This window comes from Bos javanicus, chromosome 6, assembly GCF_032452875.1.
Source record: "Bos javanicus breed banteng chromosome 6, ARS-OSU_banteng_1.0, whole genome shotgun sequence".
In the NCBI taxonomy this organism is placed as follows: domain Eukaryota; kingdom Metazoa; phylum Chordata; class Mammalia; order Artiodactyla; family Bovidae; genus Bos; species Bos javanicus.
The window spans coordinates 106,858,988-106,884,449 of record NC_083873.1 but is presented as its reverse complement, the minus strand read 5'-3'; the positions used below and the strand labels follow the sequence as shown (position 1 = coordinate 106,884,449).

Below are 25,462 nucleotides of genomic sequence, written 5' to 3'. Positions count from 1 at the left end.
GTCAGACACGACTGAAGCGCCTTAGCAGCAGTAGCAGCAATTCATTTATTTATACTGTTTTTGTCTTTTTTACTGAAAAAAGAAAAGAAGAAAAAGAAAAAGCCAGGTCTCAAATTCTATGATTCAGGAAGGCATGCAGTCCAGGATCAAATCTGCTTCATTACCTAAAGTATCTTTACAGAATGAATATGGAGGGAAGGAAGAACAAAACACCTAAGAGCTCTCCCGGTTCCTATAAAACCAGACACCAGAAGCCACTCAGCCATTCTTTGCCGATGCGAACCCAAAGATGAAAAGGGTTAACCTCTGTGTGTGAAAGTACTTTCTAAACTTAAACCCTGGGTACATTTTCTGCATTTTTATTACGAATTAGCAATCACAATAATGACTGAGTTAACACAGGCATTAAGCTGTTAAAGCCCTCACCTCGGTGTGAGCAGCAAGGTCTTCCAAAGTCCACGGACCCTGGACTTCCAATTCAGGGCTCCATCCACCAGGTCATGCAGCATTTCAAATATAAAAATGAACTCCGTGGGTGAAAAGCAATCATTCACCCATGGGCCAAGCTCTCATCTTTCTCTGCACACCTGTCGGGAAGAGAGCCAAGCGGAAAGGCCCCACTTACCTGAGATAAAGGCCAGTCCACTAAGGACCGTGACGGGGGTGCCCTGCCCTTGAGCCCCGTAGCACACCAGCTGCATCAAGACTGTAAGGCACACAAGCCTTCCTGGCCTATTTTATTCATTCCAGGTCCCGGGGATAGCGCTCCAAACTCTGAATGAAAGGCACATTTTTGTTTCCATCCCAGTGTAACCTAAGAAAGCAGGCTCTTGATACAGCAGTTTAATTAGAGTATGCAAATCGCTATGCTTCCATTTCTCTCCTGTGTGTTACCAGTTGTGCCTTATTTACAGGAGAAGAGAATGCAGCTCAGAGAAGTGGTGGGGATGATCAGAAAAATTAAAAAAAGGAAAAAAAAAGGAAGCAATCTGCCCTCCTTCAGAACAATGTGCTGGTGAGGATGGTGAGGGATAAAGGGTCACAAACTTGCTCTCTCAATTCCCATCATGTGACACCATTCAATATGCTTAACTTGTGAGACAACTTTGGTTAAACCATGTCCAAAGTGAGGTGCATGTGTTGTAAACAACATGTAAATTTTGTAAATTTATTTTTAATATACAGGCTCTAAAGTATACTCTTTTATTATTGACGTATAGTTGATTTACAGGTTGTGCTAGTGTCCTGCAAAGCAGGAGGCCTGGGTTTGCTCCCAGAGTTGGGAAGATCCCCTGGAGGAGAGCATGGCAACCCACCCCAGTATTCTTGACTGGAGAATCCCATGGGCAGAGAAGCCTGGAGGGTTATTGTTCACAGGGTCTCAAAGAGTCAGACACGACTGAAGTAACTTAGCATGCATGACTATATCAGTTGACACATTGATCTTCATTTCATTTCCATGTTAGAATGGCAAATAAAGAATTCCATTTTGGACCTAAGTTTCTAATATCTGAGAGAGATTTGAATGGAGCTGTCAAGTATACAGTTAAACTAGCAATCACAAGAAAAGGTGAGTTGAAGCCATAAACCAACAAGGTGTCAGGACAGAGAGGGGAGTTGATGGGGTCCTTTAGTAACAAGGTTTTAAATAGAAGGGCGTCCCAGGTGGCTCCATGGTAAAGATCTGCCTGTCATGGCAGGAGACACAGGCAATGTGGGTTCAGTCTCCTATGTTGGGAAGATCCCCTGGAGGAGGAAATAGTAACTCACTCCAGTATTCTTGCCTGGAGAATCCCATGGACAGAGGAGCCTGGTGGGCTACTGTCCACGGCATCACAAAGAGTCAGACAGGACTTGGCATCTGAGCACGTATGCATGCTAATATTTAGAGCTTAAGCAGGAGAGGGGAAACAATTCAATAAAACAGAGAAGGCAAGTGTAAAGAGTGTGCAGAGAAGCAAGCTTGTTCCCAGGAGAGAGTGGTGTTTCATAAAATGGTACACAAGGGTGTCAAGAAAGACTGACGGACCATATTACATTTTGCTGGAGGGTTTAGTAAGATGAGAGAAGGACATGCCTACTGGATTTGATTCCCAGGATGTTTGGTGACCTCATGGTGATCTCAGCAAGAGGGTGGCCATTTCAGAAGACTCCAGTGCAAAGTGAAGCACAAAAAACCCATGCCCCAGGAAGGGCATTTTATTGTTACTGTTAACAGAAGCATATTTTATTTTGGTATAAAGAAATATATGCATGTTCTGACTGAAAATTAAGGGAATTAAAGAAATGCATGAAATGACCAACAAAAATGTGTTTTAAATTTAATCATCAATAATCCTCACTTAAAACAAAGCCCTGGAAGAATGTTGTGTGTCCACTTCCTCTGTTTTCTGTTGGTAGATTCTGTTCCTTTAATTTACTCCATGTAATTATGATTAGATTTTATGCACTGTTCTTTTTTCACTTCAGTTTTTAACAAACAAACTTTAAATGCTTTGTAAGCATAGTATACCACAAAGTGTGCACATCATATATTCATCCCATTTAGATCGTTTCTAATTTGAAAGCTATTACAAATAGAGCTGAAATGAATGTATTTCTGTATAAGCCTTCTCCACAATTATTCTGGATTAAATAAAAAACAGAAATATTCATAGGGAAAATTCTAGGTTAAATGGAAATATAGCTGATTTGGGGCTTCCCTGGTGGCTCAGCTGGTAAAGAATCTGCCTGCCATGCGGGAGACCTGGGTTCGATCCCTAGGTTGGGAAGAGCCCCTGGAGAAGGAAAAGGCTACTCACTCCAGTATTCTGGCCTGGAGAATTCCATGGACTGTATAGTCTATGGGGTTGCAAAGAGTTAGACACGACTGAGCAACTTTTGTGTTTGCATTGTATTTGTATAGCTGACTTACAACACTGTGTTAATTTCAGGTGTATAGCCCAGTGACTCAGCTCTATAGTGACCCAGGGATTGAACCCATGTCGTCTGCCTTGGCAGGCAAGTTCTTTACCAGCTGAGCCACCAGGGAAGCCTGGTGGGCTACAGTCCATAGGGTCATAAAGAGTCAGACACAACGGAGCAACTGCACACACACAGTCTGTGCTAAACAGTAGGTCCTTGTTGGTTATCTGTAACTTTTTAATGAAAATTTCAAACACACAACAAATTTGAAAGAATGTTACAGTAAGCACCCATACACACAAACCTAGATTCTACTATTAGTATTGTATTATACAGTGTGTTTGCTAAGGACTTATTTTTAAAATGAATATTAGTATGCTGTGGAATGACAAAAAGGACCACAAATTGATCCATAAACAAGATAATAAACTCTTGGTAGTTTTAATTTAGCAATTTCCATGAACATAATTTCCTTTCTCACCATTCAGAATATTACTTTTCTACCTTTACCTCCAAGGATTTAGAACTTGTCTAATACTGAGCAATAGAACATTGCTGCCAGTACAACAAGACAGACATGGGTCAGAGGAGAGAGAAGAACCAGACAGGAAAGGAAGGAAAGGAAAGAGAAGGGAAGACCATTTGCTACCATTGATTTCAAGAAAGCCTTTAAAATTGTGTAACTTTTTTTTTCCCCAAATTTTTGTGTTGTCCAAAGCAGAAGCATCTGCATAGTAGACACTGTTTCTGCTTCTGGGACAACCAGCCTCCTTTTCCTACCACCCTCAGTCTGTTATTTGAGAAAGTCCTATTAGGTGGAGTCCTGGGGAGATACACCCAATCCCTCACTAGGCAAGGAGAAACAAAATAGTTCTTCTTGTTCTGTCTTGGGTCAGTAGGACGCTAACACATGGACTGGGCTCCACAAGTTGGTAATCAATTTCAGCAATCAATTTGGATCTTAAGAGAATGATGCACTTATGTGGGAATAGAGGTCATAGTCATCACTGTTGCAGCCTGAGCAGGCCAGCCCACACACGTCTGTAGTACCTTGTGCTGCAGTCTTTGGTGGTTAGCTGTCCCTGAATATCACTTGTTTCTACATCTGGTCTTCCTCCTCTTGTCACTTCTATGAACCCTAAAAACCCTTGAATAATCACCCTTTCCACCTAAGTTGCCACAGTTCAGTTCAGTGACTCAGTCACGTCCAACTCTTTGTGACCCCACAGACCACAGCACACCAGGCCTCCCTGTCCATCACCAACTCCTGGAGTTTACTCAAACTTATGTCCATTGAGTCGGGGATGCCATCCAACCATCTCATCCTCTGTCATCCCCTTCTCCTCCTGCCTTCAATCTTTCCCAGCATCAGGGTTTTTCAAATGAGTCAACTCTTCCCATCAGGTGGCCAAAGTATTAGAGTTTCAGCTTCAACATCAGTCCTTCCAATGAACACTCAGGACTGATTTCCTTTAGGATGGACTGGTTGGATCTCCTTGCAGTCTAAGGGACTCTCAAGAGTCTTCTCCAACACCACAGTTCAAAAGCATCAATTCTTCGGCATTCAGCTTTCTTTATAGTCCAACTCTCACATCCATACATGACCACTGGAAAAATCATAGTTTTGACGAGATGGACCGTTGTTGGCAAAGTAACATCTCTGCTTTTTAATATGCTGTCTAGGTTGGTCATAACTTTCCTTCCAAGGAGTAAGCGTCTTTTAATTTCATGGCTGCAATCACCATCTTCAGTGATTTTGGAGCCCCCCAAAATAAAGTCTTTCACTGTTTCCACTGTTTCCCCATCTATTTGCCATGAAGTGATGGGACTGGATGCCATGAACTTAGTTTTCTGAATTCAGTCTTTGGTGTTTGTAAGAGGTCTCTACCTGAGCCCAGTGGGCAAGACCAGGCTGCATTAGGATTTTGGACTTTAGAGTGATGGAAAGTTTCTAGTGGGTAAAAACTCTTTCATCACAGGACTATTATCCAGGGAGGCTGGAGACCTCCCTGAAAAAGAGTGGCAGTCAGAACAAAAGGATACACAGGAGTGAATGCCCGCAGATGGTAAGGAGTCGAAAGCAGGCTGTTCAGAGTGGCTGACACCCTGGGAATGAGGACCTTCTCATTTTCCCATCATGCAAAGGCTCAGGACTCCAGGGAAACGAACACAAGAGACACAGAGGCTGTGATTTCCAGGGACAAATGAAGATGCCAGTAGAGGCATTCCATGAGGCTCCTGTAAAGACTCCAGAGCTGTGTTTTTCCACTTCATGGACCCAAAAAGAATGAAAAATTGATAATTATCGGTTCTTCTGACAGCTCCTGACTCCTCAACACTCATCTCCAACATGTCAGGTGGGAAAATTCCACCCAGCCCACAGCCCCCATTCCCACCTTCAAGAACAGTTTCCTAACTCAAACAGGGGCTCTGTTTCAACCTAGAGGGGTAGGATGGGGAGGGAAATGGGAGGGAGGTTCAAAAGCGAGGAGATACGTGTATATTTATGGCTGATTCATGTTGAGGTTTGACAGAAAACAACAACATTCTGTAAAGCAATTATTCTTCAATAAAAAAAATAAATTAAAAAAAAAAAGAATACTTTCCTAAACTTCACAGATAAGATTTTAACATGAAACTCTGGTTAAAAACCCAGCTTCCCCAACTCTGCCCCCAGAAGGCATGAATCAGAGAGTAGAGGTGAAAGCTGAGACTGATTTTTACTATGTTCTGCTTTATGACTCTTGTTATCATGAAAGTTTGTGAAACACCATTTTAACGTCTCTTACCTAGTAAAGATATGAAGTAGATTCCCAGCAGGATTTCTCTGGTCATCTGTGGCATCATCACAGATAAAGGTGGTTTCAAGGGTGAGACTAGTGGTTCTTGATACATCCCAGCATCTCCTGGAGTCTCCTGGGGGACCTGTGACAAAACAGATCACTGGTCCCACTCCCAGAGTATCTTACTCAGAAGATCTTGGTTGGGGTCTTAGAATTTGTATTCGTGACATTCTTAGGTGAAGCTGAAGCTGCTGATCTTGGACCACATTTTGAGAATGACTGACCCAGAAGTCCATAGGTATTCACTCACCTAATTATCACTCACCTATATCACCAAAGCAAATCCCTCACCCAATCAATAAACTGGTAGAAAAGGACAGGAGATTCTCAGTCAAGAATTGCATACCCTGAGGCACTAGAGACCGAGATTCTCCCTCCATTATAACATATCAGACAATAAGATCTAGAATCCCCAGTGTGGTCATCATGTAGACTCAGAGATGCAACGCGAATCCTAACCCTCTCTAAATTGAATAAAGTAGGAGGTTGTTGGGACATGGATGCCTATACAGTGGTTGATGTTTCTACAGTACAGCCTTGGGAAACCCAAGGTAGAGTCAAAACAAGGAAACTGAGACAAGGACACCTGGGCCTTGGGACACATCCCTAGTGTCGGGAAGAGGACAGCTGACAGTAGGGGAGGTCATTCCAGGGGGGAGGGACAACTGGGGAGAATTGACAAAGCCAGGCTGGAGCACCCAGCTTGCTCTGCCATGCTCTGGTGGGATGCCACTAGGCATAGAGTTGGTCTACAGAACCCGGTGCATATGGTCTACCGTTGGGTGGACGGGAGTTAGTTCAGTTGTGTCCAATTCGTTGTGGCCCCATGGACTGTAGCCTGCCAGTCTCCTTTGTCCATGGAATTTTCCAGGCAAGGATACTAGTCTGGCTTGCCATTCCCTACTCCAAGGGATCTTCCCAACCCAGGGATCCAACCTGCATTTCTCGTGTCTCCTGCATTGTCAGGCAAATTCTTTGTCACTAGCACCATCTTGGACACCCTATTATTGGAATGCTTTGTAAATGCCTGATGATGCACTGTTCTAAGAGCCTTTCATGAAACAACTCCCTTAACACACCCCAGCCCCAATTAGCAGGTACTGATAATATTGACCTTTACTGATTAAGGAAGTAGGGCACAGAAAAGCCAAGGATGCTGGTGGAAGACACAAGGCAAGCATTCAGTAGAGCCACATATCAAGTCCAGGTCATGTGACTTCAGAGGCTCTTGGCTTACCTCAATGTGTCACTGCTGCTGCTGCTGCTGCTGCTAAGTCCCTTCAGTCATGTCTGACTCTGAGCAACCCCATAGATGGCAGCCCACCAGGCTCCCCGTCCCTGGGATTCTCCAGGCAAGAACACTGGAGTGGGTTGCCATTTCCTTCTCCAATACATGAAAGTGAAAAGTGAAAGTGAAGTCACTAAGTCATGTCTGACTCTTAGCAACCCCACAGACTGCAGCCCACCAGGCTCCTCCGTCTATGGGATTTTCCAGGCAAGAGTACTGGAGTGGGTTGCCATTGCCTTCTCCGAAGAGACTATGTAGTTCATGATTTATTGTTGTTTAGTCACTAAGTCATGTTCAACTCTGCGACCTCATAGACTGTGGCCCACCAGGCCTCTTTGTCCATTGGATTTTCCAGGCAAGAATACTGAAGTGGGTAGCCATTTCCTTCTCCAGGGGATCTTCCCAACCCAGGAACGGAACCCGTGTCTCCTGCATTGGCAGATGAATTCTTTACCACTGAACTACCAGGAAAGCCTTATTTCATGATTATCTGCCACCTTTAAATCCCCGTTTTAGCCACCTTCTGTGGGGTCTAGAGGAGGGGCATGTAAAAAAAGATACTTTTCCTGGAGAAAGATGATCATCTAGTAGGACAGACAGACCCCTTACAGTTAACAAAACAGATGACAGGTAGAGGCATCTATGTCCAGCTAAAGGCTGTGAGGCTGCAGAAGAGGGAATTGAGGGAGTAGATGGTCAGTTCTGGAGACCTGGTTGATAGAATCAACCTTCAATCTAGGCCCTAAATGGATTACAAGCGAAAAAGAAAAGTCCTTCCAAAGTGGACACTTAAAAGAATATCTTAGCGGAAGAAGTACCTGATGCTGAGGTTCTCACCTCATTTTTCAGATTCTCCTTTGCTCTGCACCCTTCTCTGGTTTCTGCTACCACCATCCTGCTGGCCTCAGAGGGTAGTAATCTTCTTCAGATATCCTGGCCCAGACAGAAAAGACCTTTCTATTAACTCCCCACCATACAGCTGAGGCCAGGCTGGAATTAAAAATAATGAAAATCAGGGAATTCCCTGGTGGTCCAGTGGCTAAGACTCTGTGCTCCCGATACAGTGGGGCTGGGTTCGATCCCCGGTCAGGGAACTGGTTCCCATGTGCCACAACTAAGACTCTATGCAGCCAAATAAATAAAAATAAATATTTGAAAAAAAAATAATGAAAATCAATATGCCTTTTGCTGAATGCTCAGGAACAGAAACAAGGAAATAAACAGTCCTATCATATCAAAACTTTGTCTAAGAGGTCTGCTCCTTCTACATGGGATCCCTGGGGTAAGAGCATCAGAGCTGACGCCTTCCCTTCCTAGACCTTGGTCTCCCTCGACTTAGGGGATACTATTTTCATCCCCGCCTGCTATCAGGACTCCTCAAAGTCTAGACAGGAGATGGACAATGGTCTTCCCTGGATCTGTGTGCCTGTCCTTTCAGGTCTGGTGTCGTGTGTTCTCACCCACCTCCCCTCTGAGTAATTAGAAGTGATTGACTTTCTCCTCTGGACTTTAATTTCTTTACAGCCTTTTAAAGAACACCATGGCTACCTTGTCTGAAATCAAGTCTGGATGGAGCCATGAATTAACTGCAGAAATTTGATCCAGGCGTTTGACCTTTCTGTGTTTCTGTTTTTCTGCTGGCAAAATGAAGGGTTGGAATGAGTGGTTAGCTCAGTCTCCTTTCTGATCTCTCTATTATTCTAAGGCCATCTAACAGGCATGACTCAAATTGCTTGTAGCCTGTTTTTCTTCTACAGCGATACACTGGGGGAAATTGCCTGAACCTGAAAAGTCACGTCTAAGATCCCATTGCTTTTAAAGAACAAGCCTGGCTGAGTAGAATCTGGGCTTCTCGATTCTCTATCTCCATAGAGATGGTATTTAAAGTACATGAGGGGGGCTTCCCTAATGGTGCAGTGGTGAAGACTGTGCTCTCAATGCATGTCCAAAACCAGATCCTGAAATGCTGTAATTAGAGATCCCATGTGCTAAGACCCAGTGCAGCCAAAAAAAAAAAAAGTGCATTAGGTTTAAAGAAATCCAGAGCCCTTCCTATCTCTGGCAAGCTCAACTGCATGTAAAAACAGCATGGCTGATACAAACACAAATGCCCAATCATCAGCTTCCTCCTCAGGCCCCAGTATCCAGTCTCTGATATTATAAGCAGGATTCAAACTAGAGTCATGACAACAAGCACTTTTGCAGGAACAAACAAATTGGTATGGCTGGGACATGCCAATGGGCCATCAGGATATACATACAAACAACTCTGAGCTAAACCCTGGTAGTCACAGTTTCCTTTTCATATGTGAAGATGTACACAGTTTTACTATGATGATGACAATGACAAGATTCATGTTCAAAGAGTAAAAGAACTCAAGTGAAAATAATAAAATGTTTGAGGTGACCCCACTGCTATCAGCGATATCTAAGATTGTGTGGAAATTCACACTAGTGCCTGAAGGCTTTTTGCCAGTAAGGATCTAGAATATCAGATGCTTCTCTTTTGGCAGGAGACCTGGGAGAACTAGACCCGGAAGACATAGATATAATAGAAACTAGATGGAGACACCTCTCAGTAAAAGTCTAGGAGGCAGCAAAACCAGGAACCCTGATCCAGTGAAGAAACAAAGTTAAGAGATCAGAGTGCAGAAAGCAAAATCAGACTTGGGTACAGAAGCAAGGAATTCAAAGGCAGGAAAACAGAAGAGAGGACCATTGAATGAAATGAATTAGCAGAAGATCATTTGGACAAATACCAGAAAAAAATTCTTTATTATCTGAGGTTGGATATTAAGATGATCTTCTAATGTCATGGTAATATGGGACACAGGGTTCACAAAAGGTTCTATAAGTCAATCTAACCCACCAAAAAAAGACAAAGGATGTGTGTTTTCTGGGTTTCATGATGGCTTGGGCTTCCAACTGAATTTGGTTTGATAATATATTAGCACATATCCTGCTACATATCCTTGAGTAACAATTAGCAAGAAACTTAGCAGCTTAAAACAGCATATTTGTATTGTTTCGCTCCAGTATTCTTGCCTGGAAAATTCCATGGACAGAGGAGCCAGTTGGGGTCGCAAAGAGTGGGACACGATTGAGCACACACACCATTATTCTGTGGACCAGGAGTCCAGGCCTTACTTTGCTGGGTTCTCCACTTCAGAGTCTCATTTGAAAGCTTCAGCCAAGGTGTTGGCCTGGGCTGCAGTCTCACTTGGAGTTTCGCCTGGGGAAAAAATCCTCTTCCAGGGCCACGTGACTGTTGGCAGCATCACAACTGAGGCTGTGAGACAGACCTCAGTTAGAAGCTCTTCTCAGTTCCTCATCATGTGGCTTCCTCCACAGGGCAGCTCATGACATGCCCGGCTTCTTCAGAGCCAGTTAGGAGAGCCTTCTAGAAAGACCATGTTACAGTCTCATGTAATGTTACCAAGGGCATGCACATATGTTCCATCACCTTTGCCATATTCTAGTGATCCGAAGCAAGTTAGAAGACTCACAGGCACTCAAGCAGAGGGAATCATGCAAAGGCACTATCAGAAGGTGGGGATCATGGAAGTCCCTTCGAGTCTGTCACCCGTAAATAGAGGTGTTGTTTGTTGCTGGATCTCAGTATTCTTCCATTCTCTTTGACAGATTCAGAGAAGACACCACATGCTTGGCAATGAACAACATCACACAGTTAAGTACAGGCTGCTGGACCAGACAATGGAGCTCTCTAATCATTCCTTAGTTGACGACACAAGGTTGTTTCCTTTCTCTTGGGTAATAGCTGAGTTTCCATTCCCAGAAATCTAAGCTTTCCTTTTCCCAAGTAGACAGAAACCACGAACCAGATGAAATGAGGTAAAAATTTAACAAGGAAAAGTATTAGGGTTGACATCTGGGTCCCTTAAACCTACCTCACAAGTCGGGGCACGATGTGGTCATAAAGACTTGTGAATAAGGCTTAAGGGATTTGATTGACTCAGTCTGAGTCAGCAGTGTGATGAAGCTGCCAAGAACAGCAAAGGCTTTGTTAGACGCAGTGTAATTAGTCCAGATGGGCGATTACTCCAGAGGAGACGACCCTTTCTCACTCTGGGCTGCTCTGACCACACACTAAGACTGGTGCTGATGCCAAATCTCACATTCTGCAGGGGACATGGGTACATCGTGCTTAGTCGCTCAGTCGTATCCAACTCTTGGCAACCCCATTGACTGTACCCTGCCAGGCTCCTCTGTCCATGAGATTATCCCAGCAAGAATACTGGAGCGGGTTCCCATTCCCTTCTCCAGGGGATCTTCCCAACCCAGGGATCAAACCTACATCTCCTGCATTGGCAGGCAGATTCTTTACCACTGAGCCACCTGGGAATCCCACGAGTCCATCTCTGCACTGAAAGAGTAGAACCTCTCAGGAGGCTGAGGAGGTGAAAGCATGAAAGATAATAAACCAAAAGGAACGAATTCCTGAATAGTGGACAGCACTGTTTTCAAACCCTAGAGGGCTGTCTTATGGACAGGTATGAGATGGTTTTATGTGAGTCCAAAGAAGAGCACTGATACCCTTAGTGGAAATCGTGGAGGATCAGAGTTCTGCTCAGAATGAGAAACATTTTCAAAAGCCACAGCTGCCATAGAAGAGGTTACATGTTTGTCACTGGAGAGCTTCACCAAGTCATTCAGTTATTCAACAAACATTTATTCTGCTGACAGCCAAGCACCAAATTATGTACATAACCAACAAAGCAAGTGCATTCCCTGTCTTCAAGAAAGGTATCTTGAATAAAACAAATTAATAAACAGTTTCAGTGACAAGAAGTATTCAACAACCTCCAAGCCTTAGATAGTCAGTTCTTACTGATGGCCCATGTAGGAGACCATAGCTTGGTGCCATGTGCATGTTCATTCTGGAACCAGAATGAAGGAACTTAGGACAAGAGAACAAGAGTGATGTCATTGAAAGCTTCCCCTTAGATGAGGCTTGTCTACTCACATCCCATTGATTAAAGCACATCACATGGCCAATGCCAATGTCCATGGACTGTACCAAAAAGTACAGTCTTGCCACATAATGACACAGCAACAGTCAAGTATGTATAACCCTATACAGGAAGGTGGGAGCAATCAGTTCAGTTCAGTTCAGTCGCTCAGTCGTGTCCCAGTTTTTGTGACCCCATGGACTATAGCACGCCAGGCTTCCCTGTCCATTACCAACTCCCTGAGTTTACTCAAACTCATGTCCATTGAGTCCGTGATACCATCGAGCTATCTCTTCCTCTGTCATCCCCTTCTCCTCCTGCCTTCAATCTTTCCCAGCATCAGGTCTTTTCAAATGAGTCAGTTCTTCCCATCAGGTGGCCAAAGTATTGGAGTTTCAGCTCCAACATCAGTCCTTTCAATGAACATTCAGGACTGATCTCCTTTAGGATGGACAGGCTGGATCTCCTTGCAGTCCAAGGTATTTTCTAGAGTCTTCTCCAGCACCACAGTTCAAAAGCATCAATTCTTCGGCACTCAGCTTTCTTTATAGTCCAACTCTCACGTCCATACGTGACTACTGGAAAAACCATAGCTTTGACCAGATGGACCTTTGTTCTCAAATTAATGTCTCTGCTGTTTAACATGCTGTCTAGGTTGGTCATAACTTTTCTTTCAAGGTGAGAACAATATCAGGGACAAAAACACACTTTATTCTTGAACTCAGTCTGTAGAAGTTGAGAGAACAAGATTTTGTGGACTATGTAACTCTTTGAAGGGGCTTCAAGGATGAAGAAGACTGTTTTCTTGACAGTCTTAGGCCAATCACTGTTCCTTTCCAAAATCATTCTATATTTACACATATACTTATATAGAATAATACAGTGTGGATGTTTATAATTTAGTTAACTCTGGTCTAAAGGAGATGGTTTTCTTGCCTGGGGAGAGAAATGAAAAAATAAACAAACTTTCCACTCAAGAAAAAAATCTCCAGAAATTTAAATAAGGTAAATGAAATTTAACAGTTGAGAAATTACAACTATGAAGAACTAGGTTAATCCAGGAATGAAACAGAGTGAATCAGGAAAAAAAAATATAAGAAGCTGAATTTAATTAAGGGACCAAGAAGGAAGATATTAGTAGCTGTTCTCTGTGAGGAATAATAAATGAAAGATTGTCATTTTTGGTTGTAAAGGCCTAAATTATGGTCTTCTGCATGCCTCACTCCTCAAAAAAGAATGAATTTAATTTATCTGTAAAAATTTCACAAATGGAAGGAGCCAAGGCAGGCTGACTACAGTTTGTTGATTTGTTTGTTTATAAGAAATTCTACTGCCTTGGCTACTAGAGGCAAATTAATTCCCAAATGGGGAGAAAAGAAATGTCCTTTTTTCGTAAGTGTGGTTGGTGAACCAAGAGAAGTTGTTTGAGGCAGAGAGGGGCCCTGAGCCTAAAACACGTCATTGCTCACACTGCATAACTTCAAATACATTTAATTCCTGTGTTTGGGGAGTTCCTTTTTTTTGTTTGTGTGTCTGCATGTGTGTGTTCAACCTCCTGATGCAAAGTCATTCTATAAAAACTTTTGGAATCTTGGAATCAACATGCCAAATGCACCATAAAATGGCAGTGAGTTAACCGCTACTTCAGTAATTTCCAGTCAAAAACCACTTTGTTCTCTTCAGAGGAAAAACACAATTTTAATATTTTAAAAACAGTGTGGTGATTATAATAAAATGACAACCAGCATTTTCCTCTAAAGCTATGTCTAGGGCCTTGGGTATGTCGCTCAGTCACATCTGACCCTTTCAACCCCACGGACTGTAGCCTGTCTGGTTCCTCTGTCCAAGGGATTCTCCAGGTAAGAATACTGAAGTGTGTCCCTTCCCCAGGGGATATCCCCAACCCAGGAACTAAAGCCACATCTCCTGCATTGCAAGCAGGTTCTTAACCACTAAGCCACCAGGGCCCTAGTTGGGCCCAATCAGGGGTGACTAAGGTGAGTTCCAATCTTTCTGGATCTGTAAAGTAACGGTTTGCAAGGCAATGTTGGTAAATGGGAGTTTGAAGCCTCTTTGGAGTTCTGTGTCCACAATGTGCTAGCCATGGGAACCTGACCGGTAACAAAAGCAAACGCTTACGGAGCACTTACTATGCGCCACATACGGTTCTAAGTGTTTACATGCATTAACTCATATAGTCCTAGCAACAACAAGATGTAAAGTAGGCATTATTATCATTCACATTTGTAGGCAGGAAAACAGAAGCATAGTAACTTGCCCCAAACATACAAAGATTGTCTATAAATCAATAAACACAAGACAATAGAAAAATGGGCAAAAGACATGAATAGGTGTTTTATAAAAGAGGGATACATTAGGGGTATGGGATTAACAGATACAACCTACTACATACAAAGTAGACAAGCAACAGGCTTATGTTGCACAAGACAGGGGGTTACAGCAATCATCATCTCGTAGCCTATAATTGAGTGTAACTGCAAAAATACTGATTCACTATGCAGAAACCCTACTCCTAAGTTTACAACAAACATAAATGTTTACATTTCTGCACCAAAAGGACACACACAAGAATGTTCACAGACGCATGATTTGGGAAAGTCCTAAACTGGAAACAACCTGAACGTCATCAACGGTAGGACTAAGAATCTTCCAACACTCACACAATATTCAGCAGTAACAGAGAATTCCATCTCCAAGCAATGGCATGGATGACTTGTATAAGCAATGCAGAAAACAAGGTCTGGGACTCAGAATAGTGGTGCGTGCTGGTATTTAAATCATATTCCGGTTTGCAAATTTAGTCTCTAACTTTAAAATTCAGGAGAAGGGGTGACTTTGGGGAAGGAAGAGGGGGAGGATGTTTGATGAGGAAGAGGCCTGAAAGTCTCCTGGAGGTAAAGACCTACTCCTCCATCTAAACCCACTTCTTCATTCCTGGCTCAAGAACCGAGTGAGAGTGAATTGCTTGACAAGTTGCCCTTCTTCAGACCTCCATGGGTCATCAGATAAGAATGTATTGTTCATTTTCTATATAAAGTAAATATTGAAGTATTACTAAAACTGATTTTTTTTAAATCAGAGACTAGGCTCCGGTTTGCACCCTTTCGTAAGAAATCAGAAATCCAAATATACAATAATGTTATGTTTAATAAAGTTAAACATAAACAACTTTAAATGCTATAGACTTAGAAATACTCTAGTACAACAAACTGGTGATTTCAATTTCGTTTTTCATTTCAGTTATTATCTACCCAGTCTTAATCCAGGAATTGCCTTCAGGTAGTGGTATTATTGTTTTCTTTTTTTCTCTGTCTAATTTCCTGTGATTTTTTTCCAAATTAGCTATAATGAACAAGTATTACTTTATAAGAAAACAAATGCCAAAGCAAACTTCAAAATTTAGCTTAACCCTTAACACTGGGATGTGGAGGTTTAAAAACAGTATTTAGCCCTCGCTTGTGTGTCATTGGTGGCCTGTACGCTTTTTTCTCCTCTGATTTGTTCAGTAAATTCATTAGAGAATTTTGCTATTTGAAACGTCTACTGAAACCAAACATTATGGTACATGGATGTGGCCCAAATCCCACCTCTTTGTGAAGGATTCTGTTCCCTGATTAGCTGATCTTTTTCTCTGAATCCATCAAACACTCTGAGGGTAGAGCTTCCCTGGTGGCTCAGTTGGTAAAGAATTTGCCTGTAAGGCAGGACACGTGGGTTTGATCCCTGGGTGGGGAAGATCCCCTGGAGAAAGGAATGGAAACCCACTCCAGTATTCTTGCCTGGAAAATCCTATGGACGAGGAGTTTGGCTGGCTACAGTCTATGGGATGGCAAAAAGTCAGACACGACGCACACACTTTTGCATGCATAAGGGCTTCCCAAGTGGTGTAATGGTAAAGAAACCACCTGCCGATGCAGGAGACTCAAGAGTCTAGGGTTCAATCCCTGGGTCAGTAAGATTCTGTGGAGGAGGAAATGGCAGTTCACTCCAGTATTCTTGCCTGGGAAATCCCATGGACAGAGGAGCCTGGGGTCGCAAGAAGTCGGACATGACTGATCATGTCCGACTGATCATGCATGAAGCAGCTGTCGTATGCATAGAACTTAGTGGTATCCATCTCTTGACTGATTAAATGATTTACTAATTAAGTACCTCAAAATTTGATTCCACAATTCTGGCTTTCTTTACTCTCTATTATAACATATAACTGCAAAGGTCATGTGAAAATTACAAGAAAAAATTTATAATACATCAGGTAGGGGTGCCATTTCAAAGCTTCTAAGAAATAACATTGCATTTCACTGACTTTACGTTTTTTACATCTTAATATTTATGAAACTGAGATTATACCACAATTGATAGCATCTCACCATTGTGGTCGGCCAAGAAGTTGTCATGAGGCTGATGTCGCTGCCTGCTCGCGCATGGACTTGCCTGTTGCCGCATTTAGTGTGTACTATGTACCAGGCACTTTCTGCGTAATAAGAAGAGAAGGGGGCCATTTTCATGATTTTACAGAAGAAGAAGCTGAGGCTAAGTAACTCAGATGAGATCACAGAGCACATTCTGCAGATCTAGGATCTGAACCCTGGCAACCTGGATCTGGAATCTGCCCTCTTGAGGTTTGTCATATGTCCTGAATGTTTATTTTGGAAGAATTCACCTCATGTTCTCTTTCCAAGAATGAGTAGGGCCTCAAAGGTATAAACTGTGAACCCAACAGACTTACAATAACCCCAGGCATTGACCTTGGCCATGGTTAACAACTAGAGCACAGGATGGTACGTAATGAGTGCTAATTACGGGCAGTTCTGGGGTTCAGCTCAATGACACTATGAGCCGTGCTGTGCAGGACCAGCCAAGACGCACGGGTGATGGTGGAGAGTTCTGACCAAATGTGGTCCACTGGAGAAGGGAATGGCAAACCACTTCAGTATTCTTGCCTTGTGAGAACCCCATGAACAGTAAGTGAATTCAGGTAAAGGGGAAAAGAGTTCATCAGTTGGGAGACTTTAAATCAGCTTCTGTAAGTGGCACCCCTATTCCATGCCCATGCCGTAGAGACAAAGATGGATGTCGGCTAAATAAGTCCTTTATTACTGAGGGAAAAGAGATTGCAGAAATTTACCATATGAGAGCTAAGAGGGCTGCATAACTGAACCCCAGAACTGGGCACTTACCCATGGGGGAAGAGACAGCCCTGGACCAGAACAGACCTCTCTCCCATAGAGGTGGATCCCAAAGAGGCAGCAGAGGAGTCGAGCAGGTCGGACATTTCCTACAGGCATCTTGCTCCCAAGAGGAAGAAAGGCAGAACTAACGGATAATCTGAAGATACACTTCCCAGTTCTTTCACAAGTAAGTCCATTCACTGGGATTCCCAGGTGGCTCAGTGGTAAAGAATCTGCCTGCCAATGCAGGAGATGTGGGTTCAGTTCCTGGGTTGGGAAGATTCCCCTGGAGGAGGAAATGGCAACCTGCTCCAGTATTCTTGCCTGGAAAATCCCATGGACAGAGAAGCCTGGTGGGCTACAGTCCATGGGATTGCAAAGAGTCAGACATGACTGATTAACTGAGCACACACATACACACTGACACACAAGTCCATCCACTTCCCTATTCAGGCAGAGTGTCTCTACCAATCAGAACAGCTTCCAGGTAGAGTGAATCCAGAAGGGCAGGCTAAGCCCAGATAAGGAGCAAGAGCTGTGAAGGGCATTCAACCCTCCAAAGGATATGTGGACACCTTCCTGATTTTCAGCTCTAAGACGACAGGAAGTGCTATCCTGTCCACTCCTGTATCTCCAGGGCCCACCCCTGTGCCTGGCACAGACGAAGAACTAAAAACTACATGATGCTGGAATAATGAATGAATGACCACAGACACCAGAGCCGAGATCTGAAACCCTGCATGAAATCAAGGGCCGCAGTGTGAGATAAAGTTTGCCAGCAATACATCTTCATCATAAATGTATGCAGGGTGAAAAAAACAATGACATTGAGAACTGAGCTTTTAAGCCTAGAGTTAGTTTACTAAATGCAATTATAACAGTATCATGAATATGGGATTTAAATACCTTATGGTTAATTCCTAGAATGTAAGTATCTTTTCAAGGCCTGAAGAGAACCCCTGATCTCTTCTTCATTTGGAAGAGATAGACCATAAACTCCAATGGACTCTTCTTTCTTTGATGAAGTGAATACATGAAATTAAGCAAGAAAACAGAGATTAAATCATGAGACAGGAGGACAAAAACATAGAAAGACTTGATGTTCAGTTCAGTTCAGTTCAGTCGCTCAGTCGTGTCCGACTCTTTGCGACCCCATGAATCGCAGCATCCAGGCCTCCCTGTCCATCACCAACTCCCAGAGTTTACCCAAACTCATGTCCATCGAGTTGGTGATGCCATCCAGCCATCTCATCCTCTGTCATCCCCTTCTCCTCCTGCCCCCAATCCCTTCCAGCATCAGGGTCTTTTCCAATGAGTCAACTCTTCGCATGAGGTGGCCAAAGTATTGGAGTTTCAGCCTCAGCATCAGTCCTTCCAATGAACACCCAGGACTGTTCACCTGGTCCTAAATCCAGCACTGCTGGTTGTATGCCCTTTAGGAACCTCCTTAACTGCTCTATGTCTGTGCAAAACGAGGATAAGAGATATTCAGATCTCCTAGCACAAATCTTATCAATAAACGCCATGATTTTTGCTTACCTCTTCATACCTCCACCTTATTTCTCATGCTGTCTAATACATTTTCCCAACTTTGTACCAGTTAGCCATTTTTAACATGGAATTCAAGCATGGTTTCATCTAATCAAAGTCACTCAGTCGTATCTGACTCTTTGTGACCCCATGGACTATACAGTCCATGGAATTCTCCAGGCCAGAATACTTGAGTGTGTAGACTTTCCTTTCTTCAGGGGATCTTCCCAGCCCGGGGATCAAACTCAGGTCTCCCACATTCCAGGCAGATCCTTTACCAGGTTTCATCGAGTCTCTGTCCTAAACCGTCTTTGGTCCACTTGTTTTGACATCTTCTGTGTCCTGGAGGTCAGACTTTGTTTCCATGGTAAGGTCTCTCATGGTAACAGGATAGATACAAAACAGAATTGAGGTATCATATTTGCAAGGTAGCCATTTAAAAATTTTATAATAAATATTGTTACCAATATATTGAGATATGTCAACTTGATCATTTTAAATATCAACTTTTTTTTTCTTTTAGAGCTAAGTTGTCTGAGCTTCAAAGTGTTCTATAAAATACACATTACTACCATAAAGGAGAAAAAAAAAAAATATATATATATATATATATATATAGCGAGCTCTTTTGGAGTGTCATTACAAACTCTTTTAAAAGAAAAGTATTATAAAAGTCAGAAAGAGAACTCACAAGCACCTTTCAAGACTTTTCTCATAGTTTTGATTCTATTTTAAATCTGGAATCAAAACAAGGCTCAGAAGTGAGAAGGCAGCCCTGCCGGTTTGCAGGGACAATAAGGCCACACTCTGGAGGACTTCAGCAGGGACTCCGAGAGGAGAGAGCTGCTAGAAATAGCAAGGGCTGCTTGAAGCTGCAAGTTCAGGGTAGAATGTAAGGGCGTGAGAATCACATTCCAAATGTTCTGTCGACCTTCCTAGTACACCGGGAACCTGAGCGCATGAGAATCGTCAGGCTGAATTGTAATTTTTCTCTTCTGCACATCTGTGAGCCCCTTTGGGGTTAGGGCTTACACTTTATTCTTCTCTGTACATCTCCACCCAGGTACTTACCACCGGGCTGCTATCTAGGACGTACCCAGTAAATGTTTCCACTGAACTGACAGGGCTAGAGAGAGGTAAAGATCCTTTTTTTTTCTCCTGAAGAGTTTGAACCTCTCAGGATCCTTGAATAAGGCCTAAAAGAGAGAATCAGCAAGACCTGCTTATCAAAGCATCATCAGCTTTGGTCCTTGCAAACCTGAAATCAAAGAGAGTGCCACAATTTCCCGTGGCCCTGAAGTCTTTCTGGCACTCAGCAGGGTCTAACAATTTGAACAAGAGGACCACTTCAGGGCTGCAATATTGCAATTTCTGCAGCACTGATGTGTGTAATTTGGGGCAAAGCTTGACCCAGGACCAGAAATAAAAGCAGCATGTTTTCTATAGTTGTTTATCCAACATAACAAATGGACCTTGAAGTATGAGTCTGGAATTGCGGTTTTCACGCATACTCTGTGTGATCAGTCTCTCAGTCATGTCCGACTCTCGGTGACCCCATGGACTGTAGCCCTCCAGGCTCCTCTGTTCGTGGGATTTTCCAGGCAGGAATACTAGAGTGGGTTGCCATTTCCAGGGATTCTTCCTGACTCAGGGATCAAACCCATGTCTCTATCTCCTGCATTGGCAGGCAGATTCTTTACCACTGCACCTCCTTACCAGAATCAATTAAGCATTCATCCCCAACAACATCACCACCAACACAGGGCCAACCACTCCATTAGAAATCTTGAGATTTCTTGTATCTCAAGGTACTTTCAGGGCCTTTCAAAAATATTGTAATTTCTTTTAAACTCTCAAGAAATACTGATTTGGGGGACCTCATAAAATATTTAAATAAATAAAAATAATATCAATATATTCTGGAGAAGGAAATGACAACCCTTTCCAGTGTTCTTGCCTGGAGGATTCCGTGGACAAAGGGAGCTTGGCGGGCTACACAGTCCATGGGTCATGGGGAGTCAGATCACAACTGATCGACTGAAGATGCACACACATGCTTCTTTATGGCGATGTAGACGTGCCATATAATTTTAATGTTTAATTAATTACAAAAGCAATATGGGAGAAGGATAGGTCCTATAAAGGCAAAAGTTAGAACTGAAACTTGTCACCACATGTGCCATGAGTATCCAGTGTTACTAAGGGGATGAAAGTCCTGTTTTCAGAAAAAACATCCCATAGTCTATTAATCACAGAGGCGTGAGTCATTTTCAAGGACACACAGATAAGGCTGGGAGTTGGACAGGCTGGTGGGGTAGGCAGGTGACAGGTGTGCTGGCTGGGAGGAATCACAATCCTACATATTTTCTGGATATGACCATCATTTTTCTATTCTCACAAGCCTTCTGCTCCAGCTAATTAGCAAGTCAAAAGAAATGGAAACAATTCTAGACCTCAGCACAATCAAATTAGAGGAGTTATTTGAGGATACCATTTTCACACAGTGCAATCACACTCCCTTTGTTTTGGCCAAATGAGTGAAAACTATCTTTCAAAGCGAACGCCCTCTCCTCTCCCAACCAGCTCTGTGCACAGCGGCATTTCATATCTGCTCTCATCCATTATACACGTGATCTTTTCTATGAAGACAGGGATGCACAGTCTACAATTAAACACACCCATCCAGCTTTCTCTACAACAAGGACCTTTTAAAAGTACATTGACTTTTAAGGTGATTCAGCACTGAAAGCCATTAGTGCATCATCTAAATCAAGACTTGGAAAGTTTATTAAAATTGGATTTTTAACCTGATCCCAATTTCCTCTGCTTATAAAGAATCCCATTGGACTCCTTAATATTCATGCTATTAACCTGAAAGTTTCAAATGGCCATTAAGGGAAGAAAGGCTGAGGCTGTACAGGGGAGCCTTACAGATAAAATCAGGTTGAGCTCAGGAAGGTAGAGTGACTCTGAGTCCTCGACGTCATCCGAGGAAGCAAGCCCTCTCTTTCTCTCTCTCTCTCTAATTCTCCTTCTCCTGACCTCCCTTCCATCATATATTTGAGGAAAAGTAGAAAACCAGAGATAACAAAAGCAAACATAAACTATTCAAGTACAGAAAGCAGTGGGCTAGGAATCTTTTTCATGGCAAATAGATGGGAAAAAATGGAAAGTGGCAGATTTAATTTTCTTGGGCTCCAAAATTACTGTAGATGGTGACTTCAGCCATGAAATTAAAAGATGCTTGCTCCTTGGAAGAAAAGCTATGACAATCCTAGATAATGTATTAAAAAAAACAGAGATATCACTTTGCTGACAAAGATCCATATAGTCAAAGTTGTGATTTTTCAAGTAGTCATGTATGGATGTGAGAGTTGGACTACAAAGAAGGCTGAGCACCAAAGAACCGATGCTTTGGAACTATGGTGGTGGAGAAGACTCTTGAGAGTGCCTTAGACTGCAAGGAGATCAAGCTAGTTAACCCAAAAGGAAGTGTTAGTCACTCAGTCATGTCCAATTCTTTGTGAGCCCATGGATTGTAGTCCACCAGGTTCCTCTGTCCATGGAATTCTGGCAGCAAGAATACTAAAGTGGGTAGACATTCCCTTCTCCAGGGGATCATCCTGATCTAGGGATCAAACATGGATCTCCCACATTGCAGGCAGATTCCTTACCATCTGAGCCATCAGGGAAGCCAGGAAATCAACCCTGAATATTCATTGGATGGACTGATGCTAAAGCAGAAACTCCAATCCTTTGGTCACTTGATGCAAAAAGCCAACTGATTGGAAAAGACTCTGATGCCGGGACTAAGGGCAAGAGGAGAAGGGGGTGACAGAGGATAAGATGGTTGGTTGACATCACCAACTTAATGGACATGAGTTTGAGCAAACTCTGGGAGATAGTGAAGGACAGGGAAGCCTGGCGTGCTGCAGTCCATGGGGTTGCAAAGAGTCAGACAGGACTTAGTGAGTGAACAACTATAACAGCAACAAAGATGCTAAATAAGAACAAATAACCAGTGAATACTTTCTTATTTACCTAAGCATAAGACTATTGATCACTGATCAATGAATGCTGGCCAAAATCAAAAAAGAGAGAGAAGCTAAAACACCAATCCTTGCCAGTGGCCAGATCTGTCTGGAGTCATTTGGGGCAAGAGAAGCTTGTGACAGAGTCTCAGGGCTGTGGCCTGAGGTTCTAGTTCCCTTTTGGGGCTTGTAGTGGGGAACTAAGTAGATCAGTTAACCGGACTTTGGCTCCCAGGGTACAAATGGAATCACTGCCAGTCTCACTTTGCATCTCACAAATGAGTTGTGAAATCCAGACTGTGGGCCCAAAGGCACTTTGAACTCTTAAGGAAAAGCAATCATACCAACTTAGGACATCAAAGTGGCTCCCTATTTTGAAGAACTTGTGATCTGCGCTGGGCTTAGCTGCTGGTAGGAGCTTAAGGACTCCAGTACTTGGCAAGGGTATATTTGAAAATACCATTTGACCTGCACAACCTCATCATACATGATTTTACAGGGGTTCATTGAATGAGGCAGGAAAAGTACTTTTTTTTTTAGAAGCTAATGCAAATTTGAATCTTAAGGCTTTTCAAAGAGAGGCTTTAAACTGACTTTGTTTTTTTCCAGGTTTACTGAGATGTAATGGATATACATCACTTTAAGTTTAAGGCATACAGCCTTCTGGTTTGATTTACATCTGTTGTGGTATGATTATGACAATGAGTTCAGCTAACAGACACCTTCTCACGTAAACCCAACAAAAGGGAAGAAAAGAAGAAAAGAAAAAAGTCTCTTTGTGATGAGAACTCTTGGGATTTACTCTATTAGCAACTTTCCTATATACCATACAACAGTGTCAGCTATAGTCATTATGATGTACATTATACCTCTGATATTTATCTTTTAACTGGAAGCTTGTACTTTTTTCCTACCTTCTTCCACACCCAGCCCCCAACCACAAGTTTGATTAAAGTGACTTTTTAAAATACATATGTGTGTGTGCGTGTGTTCAGTGGCTCAGTCATGTTTGAACCTCTGCAGTCCTATGGACTGCAGCCCACCAGGCTCTTGTGTCCATAGAATTTTCCCGGCAAGACTATTGGAGTGGGTTGCCATTTCCTTGGGCTTCCCAGGTGGCACTGATGGTAAAGAACCCACCTACCAATGCAGGAGATGTAAGAGAGGACTGTTAGATCCCTGGGCCAGGAAGACTCCCTCCAGGAGGAAATGGCAACCCACTGCAGTATTCTTGCCTGGAGAATCCCCATGGACAGAGGAGCCTGGTGGGTTACAGTCCATGGGGTCACAAAGAGTGGAACATGACAGAAGAAACTTAACACAAAGGTACTCCAAAAGCATTTTAAAAGTTCTAAAATATTATGTCAATATTAGTCTGGCTCAAAGAAGCAATCAGGATCATTAAAACTTCTATAATCTTATTTTCCAAAATAAGACTTGGCCTTGGCTTCCCAGATACTACTGGTTTTATTAGACAGCCAGAAAATGCTGATCATGGTTTTGCTTTCCAAAAGGGCAGTGGGTAACATTACAAGAGAAAGAGGTCAATTTCCTACAGGATTTATTACTTTGGTGGGTGTGTATTTTTAATCTGAGCAAAGTTAATGAGGTTTTTTACACTTGAAGGGCAAATTTGATTTCTTCCAAACATTTATTTTCCAATACTTAAAATATGGAAGAGCGACTGAAATTTCATCTAAAATAAATTACTTTGACACTCATCTGGCACGTTTTCTTTTTCCTTTATTTAATTTCTTAACATATTGGCTGATCTGCCTTTTAGGGCCACTAGTTTGGGCTCCGATAGAGAGACAGCCTAGCTTCTCCAAGGGGATTCCTACCCTGGGTCCCTGGAAACCTTACATTTGAAATTAGACTGAAGGCTGGTCTAGTTCTGACACAAAACTTTCCAGGTACAGGAACGCGGGGGAAGGGGGCAGGGGGACCGGCTTAATTTCGGAGCCCACGTTTGCAATCCCGATGCCCTAGAGAAGGCAGAGCTAAAAAGCTCTGCGTTCTCCGGGTGAATCCGCATCCGCTCCGGGGACGCGAAACCGAAGAGGGAGGGAGTGATCAATGGCGACACCGAGCGCTGGGGAGCCGGCTCCTCGCGCGGATCCTCGCCCCGGCTGCCCGGCCGCCGGCGTCCGGGTCCGGCTGCGGTGCGAGTGGATGGCTCCCCTCGCTTCCTGGGCGGCGCAGGGAGCAAGCGATGCCTAAGGTGGGCACCTGCCCTGACGGAGACCGGCCGCGCTGACGCACGTGGGAGGGCCCGGCGAGGCCGGGGAGTGGAGGAAGACGTGGGCTCCGGGTTAGGACCTCGCCTTCCCTAACGAGAGTGACGGTGGAGACAGGATGTCCCAGGTTCGCAGGGACGGCAGTCGCCCAACCCACAACCGGCCCCACCCTCCCGGGAGGGAGCGCTAGTCCCCTCCCCAAGTTCCATCCCCACCCCCAGCTTCCCAGGGCTGAAACCCCGGGAAGTGCCGGGCCAGGGAAGGGGCGGGACTGACTCGTGCCGTACCTGTCCGCGGGATTTCCCGAGCCCTGCCCGGCCGCCCCGGGAGCGGCGTGGCGAGCCGGACTCCGAGTCGACCCGACCCCGGGGCAGCACCGGAGCGGACCGGGCAGCAGTGGGCGCTCGCGATCCTCCTCGGCCCGACACGCTCTCCCTGCGGGCCCGGCCTCCTCTGTCCCCTCCTCC

The 25,462-nt window shown here is 43.6% G+C and overlaps 1 long non-coding RNA gene across 6 annotated transcripts; it reads right to left on the bottom strand.

The window, feature by feature from the left end:
• On the bottom strand, positions 1–25,402 carry LOC133249855 (uncharacterized). Of its 6 annotated transcripts, none has more exons than XR_009737133.1 (4): positions 18,104–25,235; positions 7,873–7,968; positions 5,694–5,829; positions 1–72 (listed from the first exon to the last, which is right to left on the bottom strand). It is a non-coding gene; the product is annotated as an uncharacterized LOC133249855 (long non-coding RNA). The 6 variants fall into 6 exon arrangements; XR_009737130.1 differs by lacking the exons at positions 1–72; positions 5,694–5,829; positions 7,873–7,968 and adding exons at positions 11,705–12,941; positions 16,397–16,500; positions 25,283–25,402 and having other exon boundaries at positions 17,207–25,087; XR_009737129.1 differs by lacking the exons at positions 1–72; positions 5,694–5,829; positions 7,873–7,968 and adding exons at positions 11,705–12,941; positions 16,397–16,500; positions 25,283–25,370 and having other exon boundaries at positions 17,207–19,923.
• Between the last annotated feature and the right edge of the window lie 60 nt (positions 25,403–25,462).